This window comes from Tursiops truncatus, chromosome 15 (genome assembly GCF_011762595.2).
Source record: "Tursiops truncatus isolate mTurTru1 chromosome 15, mTurTru1.mat.Y, whole genome shotgun sequence".
NCBI lineage: Eukaryota > Metazoa > Chordata > Mammalia > Artiodactyla > Delphinidae > Tursiops > Tursiops truncatus.
In genome coordinates, this window is record NC_047048.1 from 44,303,336 (window position 1) to 44,330,227 (window position 26,892).

At 48.1% G+C, this 26,892-nt stretch overlaps 1 protein-coding gene across 9 annotated transcripts in view; it reads left to right on the top strand.

The window, feature by feature from the left end:
* The window catches only part of LOC101321628 (kinesin-like protein KIF16B), a 278,548-nt gene that overhangs the window by 4,262 nt on the left and 247,394 nt on the right, over positions 1-26,892 (top strand). The window lies entirely within an intron of this gene.

Genomic DNA, 26,892 nt, shown 5'->3' on the forward strand with positions numbered 1-26,892 from the left:
AGTCCTCCTTGCAAGAAACACCCAGTGCTTGATTAAGAACAAGATGTGATGAATTTGTTTTTACTACTGTCCGAGAGGAGGAAATTTCTCCCTCTACCGCTCTCTTGAGTTCTTGTGGCTAGACTAATAATAAAATTGACCCAAGATTTAACAGGAGAAAAAGAAACAAATTTGTAAGGAATTGATAGGACAAAGAAAGTTAGGTTTTGTGTGCCCAGTTATTGAAGAGCCTAAACAGAGTTTGGGCTTGGGGTAGTAAATTAAAGAAATAACAAGGCTCCGAATTCCCTATTTTTGACTGTAAGGGTGTCCTTCTACCTCCAGATGCAGGGAGTGTGCCCTTCACATGGGAGATTGATTCTCCTGCTCTCAGGGAAACAAAGAAGGGTGAGAGTGACCCTGTTGGATTGGCCGTTTCTTAAGAAACTTTAATTTAAAACAATTAATATGCCGTGGAGGTGCATTTTGAGGTGGCCCATCCTGAACCTCAACACTACCTTATGGCTTTTTTCTTTTGTTTTCTTTTTTTTTTTTTTTTTTTTTTTGCGGTACGCGGGCCTCTCACTGTTGTGGCCTCTCCCGTTGCGGAGCACAGGCTCTGGACGTGCAGGCCCAGCGGCCATGGCTCACAGGCCTAGCCGCTCTGCGGCATGTGGGATCTTCCCGGACCAGGGATCGGACCCGTGTCCCCTGCATTGGCAGGCGGATTCTTAACCACTGCGCCACCAGGGAAGCCCCAAGATTGGCTGTTATTATTACTGTTACTTTTAGAATTTAATGATGGTACCTTTATTCCATAACACATATTTAAAAAATGTTTTACCAAAAAGAAAAAATTTGCTGAGTGCTGGGAACAGGCCAGATGTTAGCGTTATAATGTACTTTCTCGTCTTATAAGGCAGGTCCGCCTCAGGCCTTCTATTTGTGAGGGTTCTCAGCTTCTCTTCCCAATCAGCCTCTCAGGTAGAATTTGCTGTCATGTCAATCAAGTTAAAAACAAAAGAAAAAAACGCCAGTGGTAGTTTGACTGGGGTTGATGTCTTTAGACTCTACTGAAGTTTTCCCATTTTAAGAGCAGGAGTGTTGGGGAACATAGCTCAGTGGTAGCCTCTTGGGTCTGTGATGACGCCCGTCTCTTGTGTTAAGGGTGGGTGGTGTCTGTCGAGATGGTACCATGCACCAGGCACCGTGCTCATTTCTTCACCTTGGCAACTTCCTTTCCCCCTTACACCAGCTCACTGATGGAGGTCTTTTCACCCCATTTTACAGACGGGAAACTGAGACCCCTGAGATAATAAAGTGCGGCTGAGCCAGCTCCACTTCCCTCCAGAGCCCTTTGCTTGGTGACTTGTTGTCCCCGGGCTTGCTGATGACAGAAGCCCTCGGCTTCAGGGGACGGCTGGGCTGGTGGCAGAGGAGAGACACAGGCACACCACACACGCAGATAACACAGAATCTGTGAGGGGATTCTGGAAGCTGGAGGAAGAGGTCTCCGGGGCTTCCCAGGGTCCCTTGGATGAGAGGGTGGGGTTTGAGTTGAGCCCCGAAGCAGGGGTGTAACCAGCCACCATTTAGGGAGCGTCTGTGAAGTGCTCGGCTGGTGCTCTTTGGAAGTTAGCACAGTGGCCGCATTCTGTGGATGAGGGGCTCAGAGACCTGAGGTCACACAGCTAGGTCGCGGTGGAGTCCGGGTTGGAGCTGAAGTCTCTCTTACTCTCATTTCTAAAGCCCCTCCATTGTACAGAAGATTCAGATAAGAGGAGGGTGGGGATGGCTGGCAGGTGGCACCGAGTACAGTTACCCGGGATCTTGGACTCACTGGAGCTTTGTGTAAGGATTAGTTGAGAGGTCGGTGGGCAGGGCGTTGTGAGGACATTTCTTTGTTAAGCTTGGGAGTTTGGGCTTTTATGCTGCAGTCCTGTGCTGGCCTTTGGCGGCATGCAGCTCCTTAAATTAACTGTTCAATAAAATGTAAAATGTAGTTACTTAGTTGCACAAGTCACATTTCAAATGCTCCATAGCTACATATTGAACAAGGCAGATAGATCATGTCCATCCTCGTGGAAAGTTCTACTGGACAGTAAGCCTGACCTGGGTTTGAATCCCGGCTCTGCACCTTCCTAGCTCTGGGTCTTGGCACTTTACTCAGGTGTTCTGTGCTTCAGTTTCTTCACCTGTAAGACGGAGATCTTCACAGGACCCCCCTTGTGGGGCTGAGATGATGACTGAATGAGGTAACCCTTGCTAACAGTATTGGGCCCCAGAGTAAGGGCTCTATAAATATTGGCTACTATTATTAGGCACTGGGAGCTGCTGATGGCTTTTCAGAAATATAGCAGGGTAGGGAAATAATACCAGCATTCCAGCAACAGTGAACATTGATTGACTGTTTCCCAAGTGCTGTGCTAAGTGCCTTTTATGCACTATTATCCCACTGACTTTCCTGCCATATTCTGGGGTGCAAGACCCTGAGACCTCAGATGTCCTTTAGATTGGGCAGAGGCCAGTGCTGGGAGACCATTCAGAGAACTGGAGTATGACCGGTAGGGATGGGATTCTGGACCAGGCTGGCGATGTAAGTAACAGGAAAGGAGGAGTCAAAGGATGAAACTTACAAACAAAACCCTGAAAAAACCTTCACCGCGTTTTCTGATTGTGAAAATAATGTATGCTTGTAAAAAACGTCTGCTGAAAAGTGTTCCAAAGAAATCAAATTGAAAATCGCTCATAATTCCACGGATCCAGAGATGACCCCTCCTAAAGTTTTGGTGCATTTAAATCCAGTCTTTTTTTCCTGTTTGTGTAGCAGCATAACGTATAACTATCTTATATCCTGTCTTTTACGTTTGCAAGAGACATTCTGAAGACCAATCAGTAGGACATAGAGAGGCAAAGAGTCAGATGACTGAGAGGCTTGGGGCCCTATTAAGTGGACGAATGACCTTTGCCAAGGTCAGGATGTGGGATGAGCCTGTCGGGGTGGAGGGCCATGGTGGTCAGTTGAGTTGGTTCCGGATGCTGGTGGGGCTGCAGAAAGTAGGAACTCAGGTGAGTTATCAGCTCTGCAGGTGCGTATTTGGAGGTGGGTTGCTTGAAGGTGGTAGCGGCTGTGGTGGCAGTGAATGTTGTCTCTGAGGAGGACCATGGTAAAGAAAGAAGGGGTGGGATAGCAGAACTGCATGACCTGGGTTAAGACCGAGCTGTCAGTAGCTGGCCGAGTGACCTGGGCAGGTTGGTTTTACTCCTGGGCTCAGTTTCTTCTTTTGTAAACAAGGACTCACTGAGCCTATTTTAGGGGGTTTACAAAGTCAGAACTGTTTTCACACCCATAGTAAGATATTTGCTGTTTTTACTCTCATCTCTCACGAGGGTACTGTGGAGTTTTCGAGAAGCTACATGATGTGTGATGACGTCGTGAGTCTGTGTGCAGTGCATTGTGTCAAACATGTCTCAGTTTTCATTTCTAATATGGTAACTATAAATGGGTATATCAACATTAATAAAAGCTCTTTAGGCTCTTCAGTTATGTTTAAGAGTTGTAAAAGGCTACGGAAGCCACAGCATGTGAGAGCCGCAGCTGTAAAATGATAGTGCATAAGTTGTTGAGGGGTTTAGATGGAAGGGTGTATATGGAGAGAGTGTTTAGCATACTTCCAGGCATGTAATATCCTTTCAACAAATCAGAGCTGCTATTATTTTTTATAATCACCTGTTACTGACAACTGCACTTAAGGGCCAGGCAATGGAGACAGGAAGGGAGAAAAGCAGGAGAGTGAACGTCCTGGTCATCAAGGGAGAGGAGAGGGGGTCACCAGCATCGGAGGTGCTGCAGGTCGAGGTCCGAGCCCAGCTGGCTGGGGAGGTGATTGGCTCCTGTCTCTGGAGGGAACTGTTTTAGTTGAGGGGTGGGAGGGGATGCTAGTGGGGTTGGGGGCGGGAGGCTGGTGGTGGGGGCCAGGAGGTGGCACCTGTTGCTGCCCTTCCAGTTAACGGAGGGATTAAAGGAAGGAGGGAGCTCACCCCTGTTCACCTGTGCAGTTTGGCTCCTGTAATAAAATCTAATCTCCTTTACTGATTGTGTGAGGTGCTCAGACCCCAGCCCTCACCTGGGCATTGCAAACCTGGGCCTGGCAGAGAAGTTTGTGTGTGTGTGTGTGTGTGTCAGAGGTTATTTAGAAATGTCCAGTTGTGCAGTACGTAGATAGCACTCTGGTCTGAGCTGATTTAACCTACACATTCTCATTTCATGATCAACTTCCTAAATTATTTCAATAGCTTTTTCTATTTTTGTGGGTCCTGGAATTGGGATGCAGTCTTGCTGAGGCCTGTTTTATGAAACGAAATACATTACGGCTAGACTTACACGGCCTGGGGGAGATGTGACAGTGCCCCACCACGCCCAGGCCCTTCCCCAGGTTGAAGCCTCTGGCTGATTTCCGTGATGGAGAAGTCCTTCCTGGGAAGGTTGTCATTGTTCCCTTGGATTCGGCCCAGTGACTCACATCAGGCACGACTGCTGGCGGGGCCTGGAGCTTTCCTTCACTTTCGCCCACTCTGGGCTGAGCATGTGTGTTTCCTGCTCTGTCCATTTCCAAGTATATTCATTATTCATTGTTGCTGCCCAGTGGAGGGGAAATAACTGTTTCTGTGATCAGCAATCTACTCATAGACAGTTGGAGCAATTTCAATGGGATTTGTAGAATTTAAAGTCAACTGAGAAAGTGCTTTCACCCTAATGGTGTTGACAAGTAATTTTTTTTTTTTTTTTTGCGGTACACGGGCCTCTGACTGTTGTGGCCTCTCCAGTTGCAGAGCACAGGCTCTGGACGTGCAGGCTCAGCGGCCATGGCTCACGGGCCCAGCCGCTCCGCGGCATGTGGGATCTTCCCAGACTGGGGCACGAACCCGCGTCGCCTGCATCGGCAGGTGGACTCTCAGCCACTGCGCCACCAGGGAAGCCCCGACAAGTAATTTTTGTCCCCAGTGACTATTTCTAGCCACTCACTCACTTATTAGGAATTCTGTTAAGTCTTATGCCATCATTATCTAATTCAATTCTTGACAACAATCCCACAGGGGTGAATATTTTTAGCTCCATTTTATAGATGAAGAAACTGGGGATCAGAGAAAGATCAGGTCCCCGCTCAAATGTCACTTCTTCTGAGAAGCCTTTATCACATTGCATTGGTCTCCTGGCTTCACAGCATTTACCATTATTGAGTTTGTGTGCACGTGCGCGAGTGCACACGTGCATGGGCATGTGTATGCATGTGAAAGGATTTTTGTTTTCTTGTTTCTTGTCTCCCTGCTTCTTGCCCATAAACTCCGTGAGAGCTGGTAACCTTGTTGGGTTTGTCTGTTTCCCTAGGGCCTAGAACTGTGCCTGGCAGAGATAGGTACTCAGAAGATATTCGTTGCATTAATAACTGTCATCTCCTCCCCAGTCTTTCAGTATGTGGATGCTTACAAGGAATCCGGGATCCGAAGCCCAGCATCCGTGGGATGCCTCACGTTGCTCCCGTGAGCAGAAGGGAAGTTTGATGATCCTCCTGTTGGGTATTAGGCTGGGGAGGCAGAAGAGAGCTGAGGAAGAGCCTGGGGAAAGGACAGCTTCAGGCTTTCCCTGTGTATTAAGTTAATTATACACAAATTACGCATCAAATACGTGTTATGTTTATCTCTTAAGGTTAGAGAATTGGAGGGTAAACACTATGTTTCAATGATATATAGTTTATGGGACAGGACACACTTGTTCCTTTAGAAAAGGATTTTTTTTTAAACTTGAAATAATTATACAGTAAAGTTCCCATATATGCTTCACTCAGCTTCCCCTAACATCAGCGTCTTACGTAACCACGGTGCAGTTGTCAGGACCAAGGCATCAGCGTGGTGCAGCCCTGGTAACTGGACATGGTTTTCCTGAGAACGTCCTTCTTCTGTCCCAGGAGCCGGTGCAGGATCCCACATTGGATATAGTTGCCATGTCTTCTTAATCTCTTCTGGTCAGTGACAGTTTCTAAGTCTCAGAAGAGTGCCAGTCAGTTATTTTGTAGAATGTCCCTCAGTTTGGGTTTCTCCCACGGTTTGTCATGATTAAACTGAAGTTATGCAGTTTTGGCAAGAAAGCCACATAAGTGTCCTTCATTTCCTATTATGGGGGGGTCATGATGCCAGTATGTCTCGTTACTGGTGATGTCCACGTCAGTCCCTTGGTCAAGGTGGTATCTGCTGGGTTTCTCCGCTGTATTGTTATATTTTTTCCTCTTTGTAATTAATACATATCTGAGGGAAATACTTTGCAGGAAAAGTTTTTGACTTCAGTTTGCAACAGTATTTATTTTTTGCCCCTTGTAACACATTTCAGATTTTCTAATAAAAGTTATTGTGAATATAAGATTCATTTAAAACATTTTTTTTCCCCCTCTGACTTAGTGAAAAAGGATTAATCACATTTAAAATGAAGGACATTTGTACTTTGGAAAGTTGGTGACGATTGTACAGGACTATGCATTTAAAACATCTGCAGTAAGACCTTTATCAGCCCAATGCATGCTGATGTTTCTACTGTCTACTATTTCATTAAAAAAAAAAGATGGTCTTTATCTACTAATTTATGATTGGCGGTTTGAAAACACTAGTGTAGTGAATCTATTATTCAGAGCAGAACTTGGTAAAATGTGATTTTTCTACATGAGGGAACATTGCAATTAGGATGCTGTTAGAAAGTCAGTCCTCTTTCCTCTTGGAAGCTGGGGGTGAAGGGTGGGGCTTTTGATCCCAAGAGGATAAATAAAGCTTAGAATGAGAATTTTCAACTTCAAAGAGTCTAGGATTCTGAGTCCACCATGGGATACCCAGTATCAGGAGCTTGCTCTCTTAAGCTCTCGTGGCTTCATGGTGTCTTGGTCTCTTGCCGAGTGCACCTACTGATTCTTATTTTCAGGATTTATTAAACAGAGTCTAAGCCATCACAGTGACTCAGCTTGGGGCACAGGTAAACCACTTCGTGAGTTCCCTCTAAGTGGGACTTCAAGTTCCCCAGGGAGCTTTCCAGAAAAACTGATTCAAGGTGATGGAGGCTAGTTCGGAAGTGAAACAAGTTGCAGAGATAAAGCTTTTAAAAATATGGGGTTTTGGTCTGTTGGCTTTCTTTTCGTAAAGTTAGTGTTTTTATAGGAGCTATCTCTGCTTGAGCAGATAGAAGGGCAACTAACTGTGAGAAAAATGTCAGGAGTCCTGGGCCGGTGCTCATATATGATGATCCAATTGAGATGTTTTTCTTCTTTTTTAAAAAATTTTCATTTTGAAATATGTACAGAAAGTTGCAGGAATAGTGCAGAGTTCTCGTGTAGCTTTCACCTTATACAGCTGTAGTATAATTAAACACCAGGCAAGTAACATTGATACAGTATTATCCACTGATCTGATTCATCCAGATTTCCCAAGTTGCCCAATAGTGTCTTTTTCTCTGGTCCAAGATTCAGTCCAAGATGACACAAGGCATTTAGTTGTCTTGTAAAATATCTCCTTTTTAATTTAGCTTTTCTTGTTCTTAGGGTCAACTTTGACTATACTGATATATTAAGGATGAGAATAGGTAACTGCCCCGCCCACCACCTCAGTACCTCTGTCCACTCAAAGGATTGAGGAATTTTGCCTCCTGGTGTCCTTGGTTGTTTGAGCTCTTAACACCTTGGTTGGATTAATTGTTCCCCATGTCAATGCAAAGGACAGGTGGGGACCTTTAATCCCTGATGGGGCTTTTCCCCAAGAGAACCTTATTTCCTATAACCTAAGTGTTAACTTAGCCTGTACATTCTACTAACAAACAGCTTTCAGATTTTCTGTTCTTTCTGATGAGTAATAAATGAATTAAAGGACCAGTGGAAGGAATTTATTCTTTCTTTCCTGGAACATAAGTGCTCTGAAACTGATTTGATTGTCTCTAATTTCATCTTGGCTGGAATTCCTCTCTCTTTTGATTTTAAAAAGTCAGAGGATCTTGTGGTTGTTTCTGCTTTTACCATCTTTTCCCCTCCTCCTTTTATTCTACTCTGACTTTTGAGAGACAGCTGTTGATAGTCAGTCCTGGATAAATCCCATTTATTTTCTCTACCATCTTTCTTTAGCCTTTGGACCGTGCTTTTAGTTATTGATTTGCCATTTCTTATTCATTCATACCCTCATTCAGCAGACAGTAAGTGCTGTCTGTGTAAGAGAAACTGATTTTTTTGTGTGTGTGAGCTTTTCCTTGGAGGGCATACCTTTGAACTGTGGCTGGATTAAATTAGCAAGACAGAGCTGTCACTGCCCCATGATCCCAAACTTTCACACAGTGCTCAGTGAAGGTGCGAGAGAGGCATGGGTATTGAAGGGTAGGTAAATCAGGTGGTCCCAGGGTTGCATCCTGGCATTGCCACGAACTACCTACATGGTTTTCTAAAGGATACTTTAGTCTTCTGGTCTCTTCTTTCCTCATCTGTATAATGGGGACAATATTACCTTATTTGTAAGATTATTTTAATGGCTGTGAAGTGCTTGCACAGAGTAGGCACAATCAGTGGTAACTTATAATTTTGTGTTGTACCTCTTCGGATTTCCCATGAATATTGTGACGATGGAGCAGAATCTTACATAACTCAGCAATGAGTGGACTTTGTCCACTCGTCACCAAGTATTAGGTTCTCTGTGTAGATAATAAAGTACAGTATGTGTTTGGAGAAAGGAAAATCAACGTGAGCTCAAGCCTACAGGTAGACATTATGGGAGAAATGGAGCTTTGAGGTCTGCCTAGGCTTCACATGGTGAAGAGCAGGTGTTTTCCTGGTGACCTTGGCATCTGTCTGGCCATTGAGCTTTTCTTGGGCTTTTTGCTTTGGTCAGAGAGGAGCAAGGGCATGATTCCTGCTTTCTAGTAGCTCACGATCTAGTGGGAGCAGTAGCCACAAAGAGAATGTCCCCTGTTGTGTGGGTGACGATGGGTGTTCAGGGCACAGTGGTGTGTGGCTGTAGAGGTGCTGAGTGTAGCTCCTTCTCAGGGCTGGGAGGAGTATCCTGGAGGATTCTGTGTCTGAGGGCAGGACTCTGTACAGTGAGTTGGCCAGGCAGACAAGGCGGGCAATGGCATTTTAAGCAGAAAGTGTCCAGAGGCCCTAAACTGTGGAGTGAGATTGGGGAGCTGCAGTGTTGAGACACTGCTGACATTTCAGCTGGCTGGTGAGCACAGGGGCGGAGAGGTGAGAGGTCCAGATTCTGGAGGTTGTGCTGTCTGGACGTTATTATTGTTTCTTCCTTTCCACTGCTCTAAAATGATTTAACTTAAAGCTGATTCTGTAGATAAAGGGAACCATTTTACAAATGGGTGTAACATGATGAAATTTGTGTGTTAGAAAGCCAGGGAGTGAGACTGACAGGCTGATCTGGGGGGCCATCAGGTGTGACTGAACGTGGAGGGGTGGGAGCTAGTGCATTGCAGTTGGAGTGGACCCACTTTCCCGCCCACCTGCTCTGCCACCAGCCATCCACCCATCCATCCATCCACCCACCTGTCCACCCACCCACCCACCCATCCATCCATCCATCCATCCATCCATCCATCCATCCATCCATCCATCCATCCATCCATCCATCCACCTATCCACATACCCACCCATCCATCCACCTATCCATCCTTCCACCCATACATCCCCCTGCCCCCGCCATCTACCCACTCACTCATCTCCTTACCTAGCCATCCACCTACTACCTAACCAAACAGCTGGGGAATCTGTTTCTTTCCCTTCTTAACCAGGAAAGAGTGAATTGACCCCTGGGCACCTCTTTTTTCCATCCTTTGTCCATACCAGACTACAAAGTAGACATCAGTGTATTGATAGAGGTTTCATCTGCCTGTCATTGATTGATTGATTAATTCATAAAGTATTTAAACTCTGCTGGGTGTATGCCAGGCCTTGTGCTAGACCAGCAGTTCTCAAAGTTTTGGGGATTCCTTAAAAATTGTTGACCCCAAAGAGCTTTTGTTTTTGTGGGTTATATTGATATCTTTACCACATTAGAAATTAAAACAGACTCTTTTTAGTACAGAAGAATACACAAGCACACAGTCCCTCAGCCATCAGAATGACCCGTCGTCACACACCTTGTAGCCTCTGGAAAACTTCACTGGGCCGTCTTGAGTGAGAGTGAAAAGGCAAATGATAATGTCCTGGTGCCATTATGAAAATAGTTTTGATCTTGCAGAGCCCCCCAAACCATGAAAAGCCGCTGGGCTGCATATTGGGGATACGGTGGACCACCAGCCTGGCACAGACCTTGCCTCCGTGGGACCAGGTCCTGTGGTGCATGTGGAAGCCCATGTTGGGGGCTCACTGAGACTTGGGGTGTTGGGGGAAGGCCCTTGGAGGGAGAGACGGCTCAGTTGGGCCTGCAGTGGGCATCGGCCGCGGAGGACAGGTGTAGCGGGTGGAGGGAACAGCACGTGGAGGGAACAGCACGTGGAGGCCCAGAGGCCTCCCACGAGGGCCGAGAGCAGTTCCTTGTGGCTGTATGTTAACGTTGCATTTGCTAGAACGGGACCAGCAGTTTGCTTTCTCTGTGTGGCTTCAGCGTGATGTGATTTTATCCACTCATTTAACCTCAGAGGCAGACACAGCGGTTCTCAAGTCCCTTCCCTGTGTGACTCGTGGCAAGCCCGGGGCCAGGTCTCTGCACTCCTGTTGGAGAGCCTCCTATTTCAGATGCTGAAGTGGGTTAGTCAAGCTTTGAAAATGCCAACAGCAGAGCCACGGAACGTGAGGGGCTCAGGGGCAGCATCGAAGTGTGCAGCAGAGTGGAGGCCAAGTGAAAAAGCTCGATTAATCATCAAAGAACAGGAAGGCGACACTTGAGAGCTGAGGCCTTGAGTGAAACAGAAGCAGAACTGCTCTCTGATGTCATCCCGTTATCAGTGAGACTCCTTACGGAGGGGCTGGCTTTCGCCCCCTCCTCCCCTCTGCCTTTGAAATGACGTCCAAACTAGAGGTGTAGGTCTTGGCCAGGTGCAACCTGAGACCTCCTTCGCCCTGTGTGGCTGTCGTAGGAGGGGCCTGCTTTATTGTGCGTGGACTCCCTGCTCAGCCAGCCGCAGAGATGAGGCCAGACCTGTTTTGCTCTCTCTCTGTTTCATTGCAAAAAGCCTGGGGGTATCAGAGGGCTTTCTTACCTCAGGCCCTCCTGGCTTGATGATGAGGTGATTGCTCTTATTTCTGCCTGTAAATTGTGGTAGAGTATTCAATTTCAAGGCACCTGGGATGAATTCTCGAACTAAGAACGTTAGAATGCTACACGGGCATTACAGCTCCGGGGAAGGGCAGCTTCATTCTTCCAAAGGTGTCTTGAGTTCACGCAGGGTTGAAGATACTGTCAGGGAGTTGTGAGAATTAAGGAGGGTGCAGCCCACACTGAAAAGACAGAAGGACATGAGAGAGAAAGCCCCTCGCTGGTGGTTTCTTTAATAAATCCTCAATACCTGAACACATCAGACCTATTTGCTCCTGGCTGAGTGAGATCATATGTTGTTAAAAGTCAGCTTGATCAGTTTCGAGGCCTCTGCCAGCATTTCCATGGCTCTGTCCCCTGTCCAGGCACCATGGGTTGGGGGAGGTAATGACATCCAGCAGAAAGTGCATGAAGTTTGAGAAACCACGATCAGAGCCTTTAAATTTGCCGCCGGTTCGTAATTTACAAAAAGGACTTTGCTGTTAGAGGCACAGTCCCTTCTGTGAAGTCTCTGGGTTTCCTGGGGTGGCGGGGAGGTGGGGGGCTGAGGGTGTCTCGGCTCCCAGGTTTGGGGAGCCAGGCGAGGAGCGGGGAGCAGGCCCTGCTCTCCTGTGGATGCTTCCAGAGAAGTCGGAAACCCAGATTTGTATGTAAAACCTTCTGATTTTAAAAATACAATGAATTAAAGATGTTTTATTTATTTTTATAATTTTTTATGAGGTAGAGTTGATTTACAATGTTGTGTTAGTTACAGGCGTACAGCAAAGTGATTCATTTATATATATAGATATATATTTTTTCAGATTCTTTCCATTATAGGTTATTACATGATACCCAATATAGTTCCCTGTGCTGTACAGTAAGTCCTTGTTGTTTACCTATTTTATGTATAGTAGTGTGTGTCTGTTAATCCAGACTCCTAATTTATCCCTACCCCGGTAGGTGTTTTAGAACATGGCCTGTACCAGCCCTCACCCTGGGATGCCATTGTAAAACTTCTGGTTTATGATGGAGGTTTAAAAATCTTCCTCCTTTCCTTGTTCGTTTAAGACTGTTGTCCACTTTACACATTTCCCCTTCCCACCTCCCTACAGTGTCAGTGTTGTCCGTTTTTGTTTTGGGGAGGGGTCATCTTTGAGTGTCCTTTGCTCATCCCACTGTTGCGCCGCAAGCATCTGTGAATTTCACTGAGTGCTTAGAGATGCTGGTCCTCTCCTGGTTGTCACGTAGATCAGAAAAGAGGGGACGTGGGGGCGGGTGCCCCTGGGAGATGCGGCTCGGCAGGGAGCCTCTGTGGGCTCTGTGGGGGGCACTGAGTAAGGACAGCGTCTGTGCCTGCGAGGCTTAGTGGTCTGCCCTCTGAACCTGGCACCCCCTCGGAGGCAGGTTTGGGGATGGGTGGACAGGCCTAGTGGTCCTCAAAGGGTTGGTCGGTTACAGATCCAGAACCTCAGCCCGGCTCTTCGGACCCGAACCTCAGCTGCAGCTCTGAGCACGCTGCCTGCCCACGCGGGGGGCGTTTTCTCCTTTGCCTGGGGTTTTGGTGGCCTGCTTGGTCTGTTTCCCTCTCTCTCACCTGGTTTCTCACAGGTCCAGGTTATGGTTTGTTCTCCTTTTCAGGCTTTGGTGGTGACATCTGAGTATGGGTGAGTCCCAGCTTGTCCCTCTGAAACATTCAGCAGAAGGTTGGGACACGGGCCTCCGTTTCGAGCTGAGGCTTACCACCCCGGAGAGTCGGGTTTAATGAATATGGGGTGCAGCTGGGCATCAGCGGCTCTAAAGCCCCTGGAGAGCCCTGGGGCGGGAGGCCTTGCCGGGAGGTGATTGACTGCATGTGCTCCAGGGACCGGACGCCCCCGGTAAGGTCAGCCTGCTCTTCTGTTGATGGCCTGATGTTTTGCAGGTGAAACTTCCTGGGGCCCTGCCTCCTCTCTCCCAGTATAAAAACGTGGGTGTTGTTGAGGTAATGATTGGGCCTCTTTTCTGGGCCGACTGTGTTTCACTTACGATGCCGACTGAAGCCCCGTCTCCTTGGTCCGGCCTCCCTGCCACTCACCCCACCCCCAAGCTGGCTTTGCTTTTACAGCCTGTTTGCTCTCACCCACTGCGGGTGATCGTGGGCTGTTGAAGGGCGAGAACTGTGGTCATATATCTCTGCATCCCCAGAGAGCCTCGTAAAGGGGAGACGTTTGTGTTTGTCCGTTGACCTCGTCCTGCCTCTGGCCTCTGTTGCTCCCATTAATTAATACGTGAAGGAGCATTGCATGCTTGCCAAGGGGGACAGGGAGGGAGCTGCTGGCCACGGTGCGGGAAGGACAGCGTGTGTCACGTCTTCAGGTCAGACAGTGTGGATTAAGTCAGAATAACTAGACGTAATTCACAGGCGTTTAAAAATAAGTGAAAGAATTTTGGTGTTTCCGATACTCTTGTCTTTTTTATGAACCGTGGCCTCTGCATTGTGTTGATGAAGGTAAGCATTTTATAAACAGAATTTACGAAGATCAGCTATATGGTGGCTCCTCATTTTTCTGAGATCTGGCTAGAAAATTTGGCAAAATATATTTTCTGGATTTCCTCCATTTCCATCTCTTTTGGGAAAGGAATGCAAAGGTTTTGTTAAAATGAATCGTCCCACCAGAATGTAAGTTCCCAGAGGGCAGGAGAGGCACAGTGAACGTTTGTTGAATAAATGGATGGATCTTGGATTTGTGCCAGAAGTGACAGAGCATATCGGTGGTCTGCTGGTGCCCGGCCTTGTGGGGCCTGCTTTCCTCTGTCACATCTTCCAGCAAAAAATTTTATGTGAGGGAAGCTCAGTACTTTTACAGGTGAGGAGGAAACAAAGGCTCAGCGAAGTTAAATGAAGTGCGGAAGTCACAGAGCTAAGAACCAGGATTTGCACCCAGCTCCCCGAAGCCTAATGCTCCCCCCACAACGATTAACCCACTCTGCTGGGCAACACCAGATGCAGGGCTTGGTGGAAATGCTACTCGAGACCAAGACTGCATCTTATTCCACTCTGACTCCAAGTGAAGTCTTCTAGAGAAAAAGTCCTGCAATTTTGTTTATGAATATGTTGCTTGTGTGTTTGGAGAAGCACACTGAAGAAATTTGGCCACATGCACATCCTTGTTTTTCCTCTTTCCTGTGACTCAAAAGAGACAGAAGGTCCCTGTGCCTTGGTCTTGGAGTCAGAGTCACAGCTGTGGGTCTGCGGGGAGAGTGAGCTTTGGAGTTAACATCTGCCGAGGGAACCGGTATTTATGGGGCAAAACTCATCTGCATTTAAAAATTGAAAACGTGTAGTAAACTTGGAAGCATTCCCTTCACTTTAGTGCTTGAGTTTAAGAAAACTGTCTTGTTTTCAGTTCATGTGTTTCATTCTTTCATTTGCTTACTCATTCATTCGTTCATTCATCCATCCAAGCGCTTGCTGTACATAAAGACAGTCTACATACTGTGGGATGTATCAAAAGCAGGGCATTATCTCTGCCTTCAGGAAGCATCCAGACTGGTGGGGAAGACAAAATGTACTGGCCCAGCAGTAAATGGGTAGAAAGTGGAAACTGCTGTGGTGAGTGAGGGGCTATTGCACCTCAGGTGTGGTGTGTTGCGGGCTGTCCCGCAGCAGATGTGGTGAGTGATGGGCCATCACACAGAAGCTATTGGCTGGGGCTTGTTCTGGGAAGGCCTCCTGGAGGAGGAGACATCTAGAAGTGTTTTGAAGGATAAGTGAGATGGGGGAGAAAAGTACCTTCGAGGCAGAGGGACCAGCGGGGGGATCTCTGTGTGTTCTGGCAGAAGGGCTAGTTTGGAACGTGGCAGGGCGCTTGGGTGACACGTGTGTGTGGCAGGGCGCTTGGGTGACACGTGTGTGTGGACCTGAGGCTGGATGGACTTCTTGCGCTCCCCCATCCGGCGCCTGGTGCAGTTGGTGACTTGCACCTGTTTAGACTAATCTTCCCGTGAACCCCTTAAACGTGCTGACCTAGCCCACTGGGATCCCTTGCTCCTACCTTCAGGAGGACGTAGCTGAAATCAGGTTAGGGGTGCTAGTGTGCCCTTGGCGGTTCTCTGTGGCTTAATTCCTCCAGCCTTTCCCAGCGCTGACTATAGGAGCAACTTTGAGCTGGTCACTTAACCTCCAGGGCCTCGGTTTCCCTCTGGCTGAGACCAGGTGGTGGGGTCTCCTGAGCCCACTTCTTGTCACCGCCGTTTACCTGACCCCCTCTCGCCTTCAGCATCTGGGCCCCAGGTGCTCCCCCTGCAGCGTGTCCAAAATTCCCTGTGAAAGTGTCATTGTCATCTTCAGTCTCAAGCAAAATTTAGTCCTTCATGGTCTGGGGCTTGAGTTTTGTAATGTATGAAATTCTTGAGCTATCTTCCAGCTTTTCCTAACTGGGACCAGGGTTCCATGACAGAATTAAGTGCAGTGCCCAGAGTAAGGCATTCATTATATGCCATGAATTAACTTTGCTCCTGTGCTTCTAGAATGCTACTAGTTATGTGCCTTCTTTAGGGGAATTGGGAAAATAGTTACTTGGTGTATGCACATATTATTTTCCCTTCCCTTCCCTTCTTTCTTTCTTTTTTTTTTTTTCGGTACGCGGGCCTTTCACTGTTGTGGCCTCTCCCGTTGCGGAGCACAGGCTCCGGATGCGCAGGCTCAGCGGCCATGGCTCACGGGCCCCAGCCACTCCGCGGCATGTGGGATCTTCCCGACCGGGGCACGAACCCGCGTCCCCTGCATCGGCAGGTGGACTCTCACCACTGCGCCACCAGGGAAGCCCCCTTCTTTCTTTTTCACTGCAAATTGAATCAGAAGTTTTCATGCTCTTTTGCTACCTGCTCTCTCTCTCTCGATGGTGTAGACTTCAGAAGAGAGGCCCCAGCTGGACCCAGCAGAAGGCACAGCCCTGCGCTGGGTTTTTATTCTGGAACTGGGGATTCAGAGGAAGGGACGAGACCACTGAGCAAAGCGCGTCTCAGAAGGAGCTGAAAGGCGGTTAGGCTTCCACGCTCTTTAGGATCCCAGCTTCTCAGAGTTGAGGAGGGCATCACTGGGCAGCGAGGGTAGCAGCTCCCACGCCGGCGTGGTCATCGGCGTCTCCTAGGAGGTTAAATACAGATGCCTGGTCCCCGTCCTGGAGATTCTCTTCTGGGAGGTCTGGGTTGGGCTCTTCACATTACTCTGTTGCTCGGCAGGGCTTGGGGACCCAGATCTGGCTGAGCTGTCTTTTGGACGCGTCTCTGCTCTCATCCCCGGTCCAGCATCTCCCACGTGGCCTGTATTAGCCTCCTGACTGGTCTCCTTGCCCTACTCTCCCCGCTCCAGGGTCTGAGCAGCAGCTGGAGGGATCATTTAAAAATACAGAAGCATTTTGCCACCCCCGTGCACACGACCTCCCGGGTCTGTGGCTTCCTGTCGCCTCTCAGTTCCTGCGAGGCCTGGCATCATTTGGCCCTTGCCCCCTTTCTGATCTCGTCTTGCTTCCCCGCTGGTTCTCCTGCAGGCCCGCTGGCCTTCTTGCTCTACCCCCAGGCCTCTGGCTGGCTCCCACCCCGGGGCCTCTGCACCTGCTGTGCCCTTCCCAGGTCTTTGCCTCGCTCCAGTTGGCCCTTGGCTCACACACCACCCCCTTGGAGAGGTCTTCTGCAACGACTTGCCTCCCCCTGCCTCTGACCCCAGTCCTAGCCCATGACACCCTTTCATTTCTTCCCAGCACTTAACCAGTATCTAAAATGGTATTGTATTTATTTTTTTCTAACCCCTCCACTAAAATGAAGACTCCAGACAACACTCTGTCTGTGTTCTTTACTGCTTTATCCCTGTGCAGAGAGAGTGCTGTTTGGCGTTTGACGGTCTCACTAATATTCGTGGACTGAAGGAATACGTAAACCTCCCCCTCCGGCGTCCTGGGTAGGGATCAGTCGGCCTCGGGCTAAAGGTCCTCGGTGATGATTCTGTGCATCTCAGGGCAGCTCAGTTTGTATTGAGACACTTCTGATTGTTGGGCTGTCCTTCCTTCAGCGGAAAACTGAAAGCAGGTGTCTGCCTTCTTTCTGGCCTGGGAGCCCCAGCTCCTCGCTCCCTGCTGGGGAGTTGGGGATGGTTGAAGCTGCTGCCCGTCAGCACCCTCTGCAGCATCGATTTAAGGGGACTTGGGGTGGTGGACCCCGTGCTTGATGCCCAGAGCATCCTTTGCTGAAGGGCTTCTTGCCCGGCCTCTGGAGTGCTGTCTGCACGGCCTTCAGTGTCAGCCCCTCAGGGGCCCTAGCCCCTTTCCCAGGCAGCCTGTGGTCCTGGTCCCTGGCTGCACAATGCGGGGGTGTGAAGGGGCCACCGTAGCTCCAGAGCACTCTGTGGGGTCAGCCAGGGCTGCCCCTGGATCTGGTCACAGCCTGCTGCTCCCTCTGCCCTGTGCTGCTGCCCTCTCCTCCTTTCCCAGGGCCTGACCCTAATGAACACCCTGCATGCCAGGCTGCCCCCCGATTGTCTGTTCCTCCGGGATCCCAGCCCGGAACAGTTGCCTGTTTGCCTAAGTTTTTAGGTTTATTACATCCTCTGGAGGCCAGGGAAGATCATAAAAGCCACAGCCTGATGGCCCCATCCCGCAGTGGCAGGGGTCAGCGGAGGCTTTCGCTTGGCCCGAGATGCTCCCGGCATGGCATCTGAGGCTGTGACGGCACTGCTGCCCTTGGCTCGGCCGTGGAGCAGCCCCCGGGGAGCGGAGGAGGGCTGCGCAGACTCCTGGCTGGGATGTAGGTCACGGTGCTGCTGACCTCCAGCTGAGCACTGTGTGGCGAGGTGTGTTCCGAGATGCAGTCAGGTTGATGGCCTGAAAAAGCCACTCCTGGATTTCTTTCAGGAGAACAACCCTTGGGCTTTTCTCAGGAGTCGAGCTGATGCTTTTGTGATTTTGATGGACAGCAGCTAGGTCAGCAAGATCTTTGAGTGTTTAGGACCGGCCAGAAAGGCGGAGGAGTAGCCTGGGGAGAGAGGGCTGCAGGAGAGTGGCCCGCCCTGAGTTTGATTTCACACTTTGACACGGGCGAGGCTGCACCTCTTGACGGAGCATCCACTGCTGCACTGGGGGCTGAGGCTGCTCACTCCCTGGGCTTGGGGGAGGGAGGCGAGTGTCCACGGGCATCGAAGTGGGAGAGCCCGCTGGGTGCCCCCGGCGCACAGTGGTGGCAAGTCAGCAAGCCGAAGTAAAGTCTGAGTAGGTCTCAGGCAGTATTTGGGATACAGTTATACTAAAACATGACTCGTTTATCTGAGATTCACATTTAATTGGGTTCCCTGTCGTTTGTCTGGAGCCCTAATAAGGGAAAAGGAGACGTGCCATTGGATGGGGTGGAGAGACTGAGCAGCTCACCGAGCATTTAGAGAGCAGGACCGCTACCCGAAGAGGGGGCATCTGGTCTGGGGTTGAATGTTGACACCACGGAGCCTGGTGGACATGCAGAGGGTGGGGAGGGGCAGAGGCAAATCTAGGTGGTGGATGGCGACGGCGGGGGAGCTGTGGCCAAGGTGAGCTGTCCTCTGTGTGGCCGGACAGTCAGGAGGGGAGGGGCGGTGAGCCAGCCCTGTAAGGACCCGGACGCACCCCGGGGCGCCAAGGAGCCACCCCAACGCTTAAAGTCAGGGGCTTTTCGCCTTCTAATTAACTAACTTATTTTAATCAAAGTAATATCGAATCACGCTGAAATAGTTTCCACAGGGAAGTGTTTTAAGTTCATTTTCTCATCCCCTGAGGTCCTGCTCCAGAGGTGACCAGCTTTCACTGCGAACAGCTTCCCACTTATCATTTCGGAAATGTCCAGGGATGTTCTGTGCATCTAGAAGCATGGATGTGCATTTCTCTCCATGTTATTTATCTGCTTGTTGGACTGCAAACTGGACATCGTCTGCATGCCTGATTCTTTCCCCCACTTAACGGTGTTCCTTGGATTTCTTTCCGTAGTAGTACTCATGGAGGTCGTGCATTCTTTTTATTTAATTATATTAATTAATTTGTACTTCTATTTTATTTTTAAATTGAAGTATAGTTGATGTACAATAATATATAAGTTACAGGTGTACAATATAGTGATTCACAATTAAAAATTGTTTTTGGAGCACAGTTGATTTACAATGTTGTGTTAGTTTCAGGTGTACAGCAAAGCAAATCAGTTATATGTATACATATATCCACTCTTTTTTAGATTCTTTTCCCATATAGGTTATTGCAGAGTATTTAGAAGAGTTGCCTGTGCTATACAGTAGGTCCTTATTAGTTATGTATTTTTTTATATAGTAGTGTGTATATTGTGAATCCCAGTCTCCCAGTTTATCCCCACCTTCCCCCCTTGGTAACCATAAGTTTGTTTCCTACATCTGTGACTCTATTTCTGTTTCGTAAATAAGTTAATTTGTACCATTTTTTTTAGATTCCACATATAAGTGATATCATAATACAGTGATTCACAGTTTTTGAAGGTTATGTTCACGCATTCTTTTTAAAAAGAGAGTTTAAAATTTTTGCTCTTGGGTGTTCTGCCACCAAAATGAAGGCAGTTAAATATTGGTTCATAGTATGTAACTTTTCAGGTGACTTTGGGGATGCTGGTTCACTTTGGAACTCAGGGTGAATAAGCCACTCTTACTATAATCTTCCAGGCTAGTGGCCCAGTTTGGGGATCTCAGTGTCACCCAGTCCAGCTGTTTTATTATGGGGTGACCAAACACCATCAGCTGCATGAGTGGAATCAATCTAAAATGCTGATTAATTTAACAACATATTCAAAGTGTTTGAATTAACATAGGGTTATTTTTTTCTAATAAGCTTTCTCCTCTTCTCATATCTGCGAGCTGACATGATTCATCTCTTTCTCTGACTGGATATTCTGCATCTTTTCCTTTCTCCTTCCTTCCTCCTCCCCCCTCAGTATTGATCTATAACTCAGCATACTTACTCCAGCGGGTTCATTTGTAGCGTCTTATGATCTAGTTTCCAGACCTTTTAAATAAATTACTTATTTATATGAGTGAACCATAATTGACTTTTCGCTTGAGAAACCCAATTCACCAAAGTGGCCAGGCAGAGGCATAGTTCATTTTGCTCTATTATCAAGTCAGTGTTCAAATAATATTTTAGGATGATTTATTTTCCTCAGCATGAGAAAAATGTCAAGATTTATTTCCCATGTTTCGTAAATGTCAGAGGAAATTGACCTGGGACTGGGAGACGTCTCAGTGCCTGGTGTCGCACAGTTTTCAGCTGAAAGACTGGAAGACAAAGCACCCAGCGAGCGCTGGTTGCGGGCGTTGGCTTTGTGCCGGGAGGGCTCAGGTTGTGGGGTGAAGAGGAAGTGGGATCCTCTAGACCAGTTGGAGAGATGACACCAGCAGGGGTGGAGCCCATGGGGGTGGGATGAGCCGGGTAGGCGTTCCTGAAGGTTTACAGGGTGGATGAGTCCGACCGAACCTGGGACAAGCCTCGCCTGAGGGCCTGGGTGGGAAAGCCAGAAGCAAGGGTGGTGAGGGGGTCATCGGGGCAAGTGGCCCTAAGGAGGGGATGCGCCTGGCATAGGGCAGCTGGTAGGGAGAGCATTCATTCAGTGCTTTCATCAGTTGGTCCATCACATTCAACAGCCGTTTTGTGAGCACCTCCAAGGCGAGGCACCGTGCCTGGGCCTGAGGGTGTAAACCGAGTAGGCCTAGTCCTTACTCCTGAGAAGTTCACGGTCTGGGGAGCTGGGAGCTGGTCAGCTGACTAGGGGGTGGGGCAGAGGCTCAACGAAGGCTCAGGAAGGCCAGGGTGAGCGTTGGCCGGAGGAGGGTGGCATGGGTAGTGTGGAATGGTCAGGTTGGGTCAGTCAGAAGGCATTTGGGGTACCGCTGGGAGTTGGGCTTCACCCTGTGGCCTGTGGAAGTCGCTGTAAAGCCGGGAAGCCACACGGTCCCATGTGTATTTGGAAAGAATCCCTCTGACAGCAGAGTGGAGGGTGGATGAGAGGGGACAAGGTTGGAGGCAAAGAGACTCCAGAGGGGTGGTGGTGGCTGATCTGGGACAGTGGGAGAGGTGGCCAAGGTCGGTAGCCTGGCAGTAGATTGGATGGGACTGGGTAACTGACCATTGGGTTGGGAGGGGGGGACAGGAGGTAAGGCTGCCAGAGGGAGTGTCACGTGGACCGTCAAGTCACCTATGATAGTTAGAGGCCCTGGAGGTGCAGAGAAGGCCACGAGCAGAAGCCGGTCTCCAGTGGACGTGGGGCCCGAGCGGGACAGGTTGGCAGAGTGTGGAAGGAAAGGGAGCCTGGGGCCTCCTTTGTCCTTTCTTCCATCTCTGAAATACTTGGAAGCTTGACGGCCTCCTGGAATCTACCAGGGATAAATGCACCAAAGGGTTTGTTTCAATGTTTAATAACTCCAGCCATCATAACCGCTTTATGGAGATTACATTGGCTTTTCCATGAGTATTTTCAGTAACTAGAGTGAGATTTGCTGTCTATGGCTAAATCTCTAGCTAGCTTCCTTGTATTTATAACACTATACTTAGAGATTATTTTCAGAGTAAATATCCATCTTTTTCTTACAGTTTTCGTGTTTATGCTTAAGAAGGAAGGAGTCCAGGAAATTGTTATTCGTGAACTTCCCTTTCCGGAACAGATGGCTTCCGTCTGAATCTTGATGGGCTGTGATTGTCACTTAGAATGATTTTAAGCTGTTGGCAGCAGCGCCACACCGATGTTGGAAAACCATCCGGGTACAGGAAGGGCGGGAAGCTTGGCCGGGTGCTCAGGATGAGGGAGCCTGGGTGTCACGACACTCAGATGACTCCCTAGGTCTGATGATGTTAGGCACTTACTGCTCTTGGTCAGAAGCCACCATACGACTCGGAGCAAAGAGTCGAGACAGTGTCAGCTGACTGGGGTTCTATCCAGTTCTGTCATGTGATTTTACAAATAAGGCTTAAAGGTCAAAGTACAAAGTGCGTTTTCCCAGCATACGAACTAGATCACGTGTGGTGGAGTTCGTTTCGTGAGAGTAACTGTAAGACCGGTTATGACTCCTGTCATGTTCAGATAGTGTCCGGGCCGTGCTTCCCAGCATCAGGGGTTGTCGGGGTCCTTCTGGGTTCCTGTCATAAGTGGGTTTCATTCGGTGGGTCCGCAGGGGGCCTGTGATCCCTTGAGCTCTGGGCTCTGCTGGTGCCTGGGCTGCACTTTGAATAAGAGGTCTGAGCTGGGGTGCCCGTCTTTTGGGGCACAGAGCTCTTTGAGAAGCTGGGGGAACTGTGGTCCCTCAGAAAAGTGAGGCTGCCCCACCCCCTCCCCACCACACCCCAGCCTCTGCCATTTCAAGGTTGTGGACCCACTGAAACCCACCGAGCGTTTCCAGTTGTTTTTTTTTGTTTTTTAATTTTACTGGAGTATCTTCAGTTTTGATTTCGGAAGTGGCTGTTAAAAAAGACGCTAATGCTACATAATGGCCTTTCCGTCAGTATCTTCTTCCCTGGTATTTTCATAGAGCGGATGTTAATTTAAAACTAGGCAGGTACTATCTTGGTTACCTACAGGTTGGGATAAATGATCCTGGAGAGGGCGCTTTAAACTTTGCTGCTCCCAAGGTGTAAGGCTCCGTCCGAGCCTGGAATTCCTTACCCTCTGGCTTCCCACGAGAGGGGTGGGCGCGGGGTGGGCATGGTATGACCTGCATTCCTTTGTGTTTTGTAAGTAAGAACCGGCAGGCGGTGTGAGCACCCATCGTGGTCACGTCTGGTCCTCTGAGATCCCCGGATGGTTTTGTGCTCCCAGCAGGTATCTGTTGATAATACTGGTGGTTCTAAAGTGAAAGATCTAGACACGGTAGGTTGACGAGTGACTGAGAAATGACCCCGGTGGCAACGGGAGGGACCGGGATGTGGCATCTGTGGCATTAACAAAATGAATCTGCGTGGCTCTCTGCTGGGCGGAGCGCACTTTGGAAGTTGAGTGCGGTGGAGCGGGTGATTGAGTCAAGTGTTTGTTTTCGAGGGTCGTGAACACGGGGTGTCCCTGAGGCAGTTCTCACTTTTGGGTCCACAGTGGAGCTGCCCAAGACCTGGAGGGCGGACTGGGGGCTCCACACACACGCACGCAGGAGGGATTTCATTGATTTGTCTCTAAGCCAGTGTTCTGTGCGCCCCGCCCTGTACTTCCTCAAACTGGCTTGGAAAAGTTAACCCAGGCCATGGGGATCCACGGTAGCACTTGAATGGTGTTTCCTGCAACATACTCTTTGGGCTTCATTGTTCTGGCTGGTGTTTGTGCTGTCTCTGTTCATCCTGAGGTGGCCAGGGTGCTACCCTCTCCTGCCTCTACTCCCCCAGCCTCCCACCCAGATTATTTTCAGATAAATCCCAGGCATCATTTCTTTTGTAAATATTTCAGTATGTCTCTAAAAGGTTAAGGCCTTTTTAAACTCATCATGATACTGTTATCACACCTAAAATAATAATCCCTTAGTATCATCACATATCTAGTCAGTGTTAACATTTCCCTACATGTCTTATTATTTCTAAAAATGTTCTTCTATGTGAACTGAGATCCAGTCGGTTGAAGTATCGCTAGACTTTTTTTAATCTATACGTTCTGCTTCCACCTTTATATTCCCTGTAGTTTATTGTTGTTATTGAACAAGCCGGGTAGGGAAATGATGTGTCTGGGCCTGTTTTCTTCCCTGAGACACAATAATATCGAAAGTCAGCCACTTACTAATCATACAGTGGCCTCTAATGTTCAAGTGAAAGGAAGAGTCGCACGTCTCTCACTTTAAATCAAAAGCTAGACATGATTAAGCTTAGTGGGGAAGGCATGTCAAAAGCCGAGATAGGCTGAAAGCGAGGCCTCTTGTGCCAAGCAGTTAGCCAAGTTGTGAAGGCAAAGGACAAGTTCTTGAAGGAAATGGAAAGGGCTGCAGCAGTGAACACACGAGTAAGAAAGCGAAACAGCTTTATTGCTCACATGGAGAAAGTTTGAGTGGTTTGGATAGAAGATCAAACCAGCCACAACATTCCCTTACGCCACAGCCTGATCCAGGGCAAGGCCCTAACTCTCTTCAATTCTGTGAAGGCTGAGAGAGGTGAGGAAGCTGCTGAAGAAAAGTGTGAAGCCAGCAGAGGTTGGATCATGAGGTTTAAGGAAAGAAGCCGTCTCTGTGACATCAAAGTGCAAAGTGAAGCAAAGTGCTGCTGTAGAAGCTGCCGCACGTTATCCAGATCTAGTTAAGACCTAGTTAAGATCATCTACGAAGGTGGCTACAGTAAACAGCAGATAATCAGTGTTGTGCATGCAGCAGCCTTCTGTTGGGAGAAGATGCCACCTAGGACTGCCATTAGGGACTGATGCAGTTGGTGACTTTAATTTAAAGCCAGTACTCATTTACCATTCCAAAATTCTTAGGACCCTGAAGAATTATGCTCAGTCTACTCTGCCTGTGCTCTGTAAATGGAACAACAAAAGCTGGATGACAGCACATCTCTTGACAACATAGTTTACTAAATATTTTAAGCCCACTGTTGAGACGGTCTCAAAAAAAAGATTCCTTTCAGAATGTTACTGCTCATTGACAATGCACCTGGTCACCCAAGAGCTCTGATGGAGATGGACAGCAAGATTAATGTTGTTTTCATGCCTGCTAACACGGTATCCATTCTGCATCCCATGGATCAAGGAGTACTTTTGACTTTCAAGTCTTATTCTTTAAGAAATATATTTCATAAGGCTGTGGTTGCTATAGCTAGTGATTCCTCTGCTGGATCTGGGCAACGTAACTTGAAAACCTGCTGGAAAGGATTCAACATTCTAGATGCCATTAAGAACGTTCATGATTCATGGGAAGAAGTCAAAATACCAATGTTAGCAAGTGTTTGGAAGAAGTTGATTCCAACCCTCATGGATGACTTTGAGGGGTTCAAGACTTCAGTGGAGGAAGTAACTGCAGATGTGGTGGAAATAGCAAGGGAACTAGAAGTGGAGCCTGAAGATGTGACTGAATTGCTGCAATCTCATGAAAAAACTTTAATGGACGAGGAGTTGCTTCTTATGGATGAGCAAAGAAAGTGGTTCCTTGAGATGGAATCTGCTCCTGGTGAGGATGCTGTGAAGACTGTTGAAATGACAACAAAGGACTTAGAATATTACATAAACTTGGTTCATAAAGCAGGGTTTGAGAGGATTGACTCCAATCTGAGTCTGTGGTTTAGACGCTATCAAATAGCATTGCATGCTACAGAGAAATTGTTCAGGAAAGGAAGGGTCAGTTGGCAAGGTAAACTTCACTGTTGTCTTATATTAAGAAATTGCCGTAGCCACTGCAGTCAGCAGCCGTCAACATTGAGGCAAGACCCTCCACCAGCAGAAAGATTACCGCTTGCTGAAGGCTCAGATGATGGTTAGCAGTTTTTAGCAATAAAGTATTTTAAAATTAAGGTACGTACCTTGTTTTTTTAGACATAATGCTATTGAACATTTTAAACATAACTTTGATACGCTCTGAGAAACAACAGAATTCGTGTGACTCATTGTGTTGTGATATTCGCTTTATTGCTGTGGTCTGGACCCAACCTGCGGCGTGTCCAAGGTCCGCCTGTATATTTGGGTTGAGGCTCTCTCCATGAGCCCTGGCTTACCTTAGTGGAAAATGGTATTTAGATACTGTAATTTGGCCATAAGATTCTAGGCCTTTTCAGAGGACAAAGCTAGGGAGTGCTTTTTTTTTTTCAATTTCAGATAAAGTTCATGTTAGCATTTCCCACTTAGATTCAGGACTACAGAGGTTTTACCTAGCCTCAGCAATCTGTGAAAGAAAAATTCAGCTGAGTGAATTTGAAGATCTAATTGGCTTTATTCAGTGATTCATGAATCTGACAGCATCCCACCTAGAAAGCTGAAAGGCCGCCAGGAGCTGTGCAAAATAGAAGGCTTTTACGGGCAGACGGAGGGTGTGATAAGGAAGTTAAAAAAGTGGATTATTTCAGGCAAAGTCAGCTTCCCTTGGAGACAGCAGGGGGGTCTTACCAGGCAAGTTACCATATTAGTGTAGACCAGGAAATTCCATACTGATTGGTTCAAGATTTACTCCTGGGAGAAGCTGAAACTACATTAAGTAAGGTGTTAAATCTTGGTGGGGCTTAGCATAAGTGACTGCATTTTGGCCCTATAGTTTCTTTTCTTTTTTTTTTTTGCGGTACGTGGGCCTCTCACCGCTGTGGCCTCTCTCGTTGCGGAGAACGGGCTCTGGATGCGCAGGCTCAGTGGCCATGGCTCACGGACCCAGCCTCTCCGCGGCACGTGGGATCCCCCCAGATTGGGGCACGAACCCGCGTCCTCTGCATCGGCGGACTCTCAACCACTGCGCCACCAGGGAAGGCCCCCTATAGTTTCTTTTTAACAAATCTAATGTTTGTATCTCCTTTCAACCAAAATCCTTGGTCCTCAGCGGCAGCAACATAATTACTCATGTATTATCCCACAATACACAAACAGAAATCCCAGGATAACTACACTTATCACCAAAAATATGATTCCTGAACCCACAATATCTTTGCTCTGTAGTTCTTTTTCTCCTTAGGCTAGATTCGTCCGCCTAAGGAATTAGCACATGAGGTC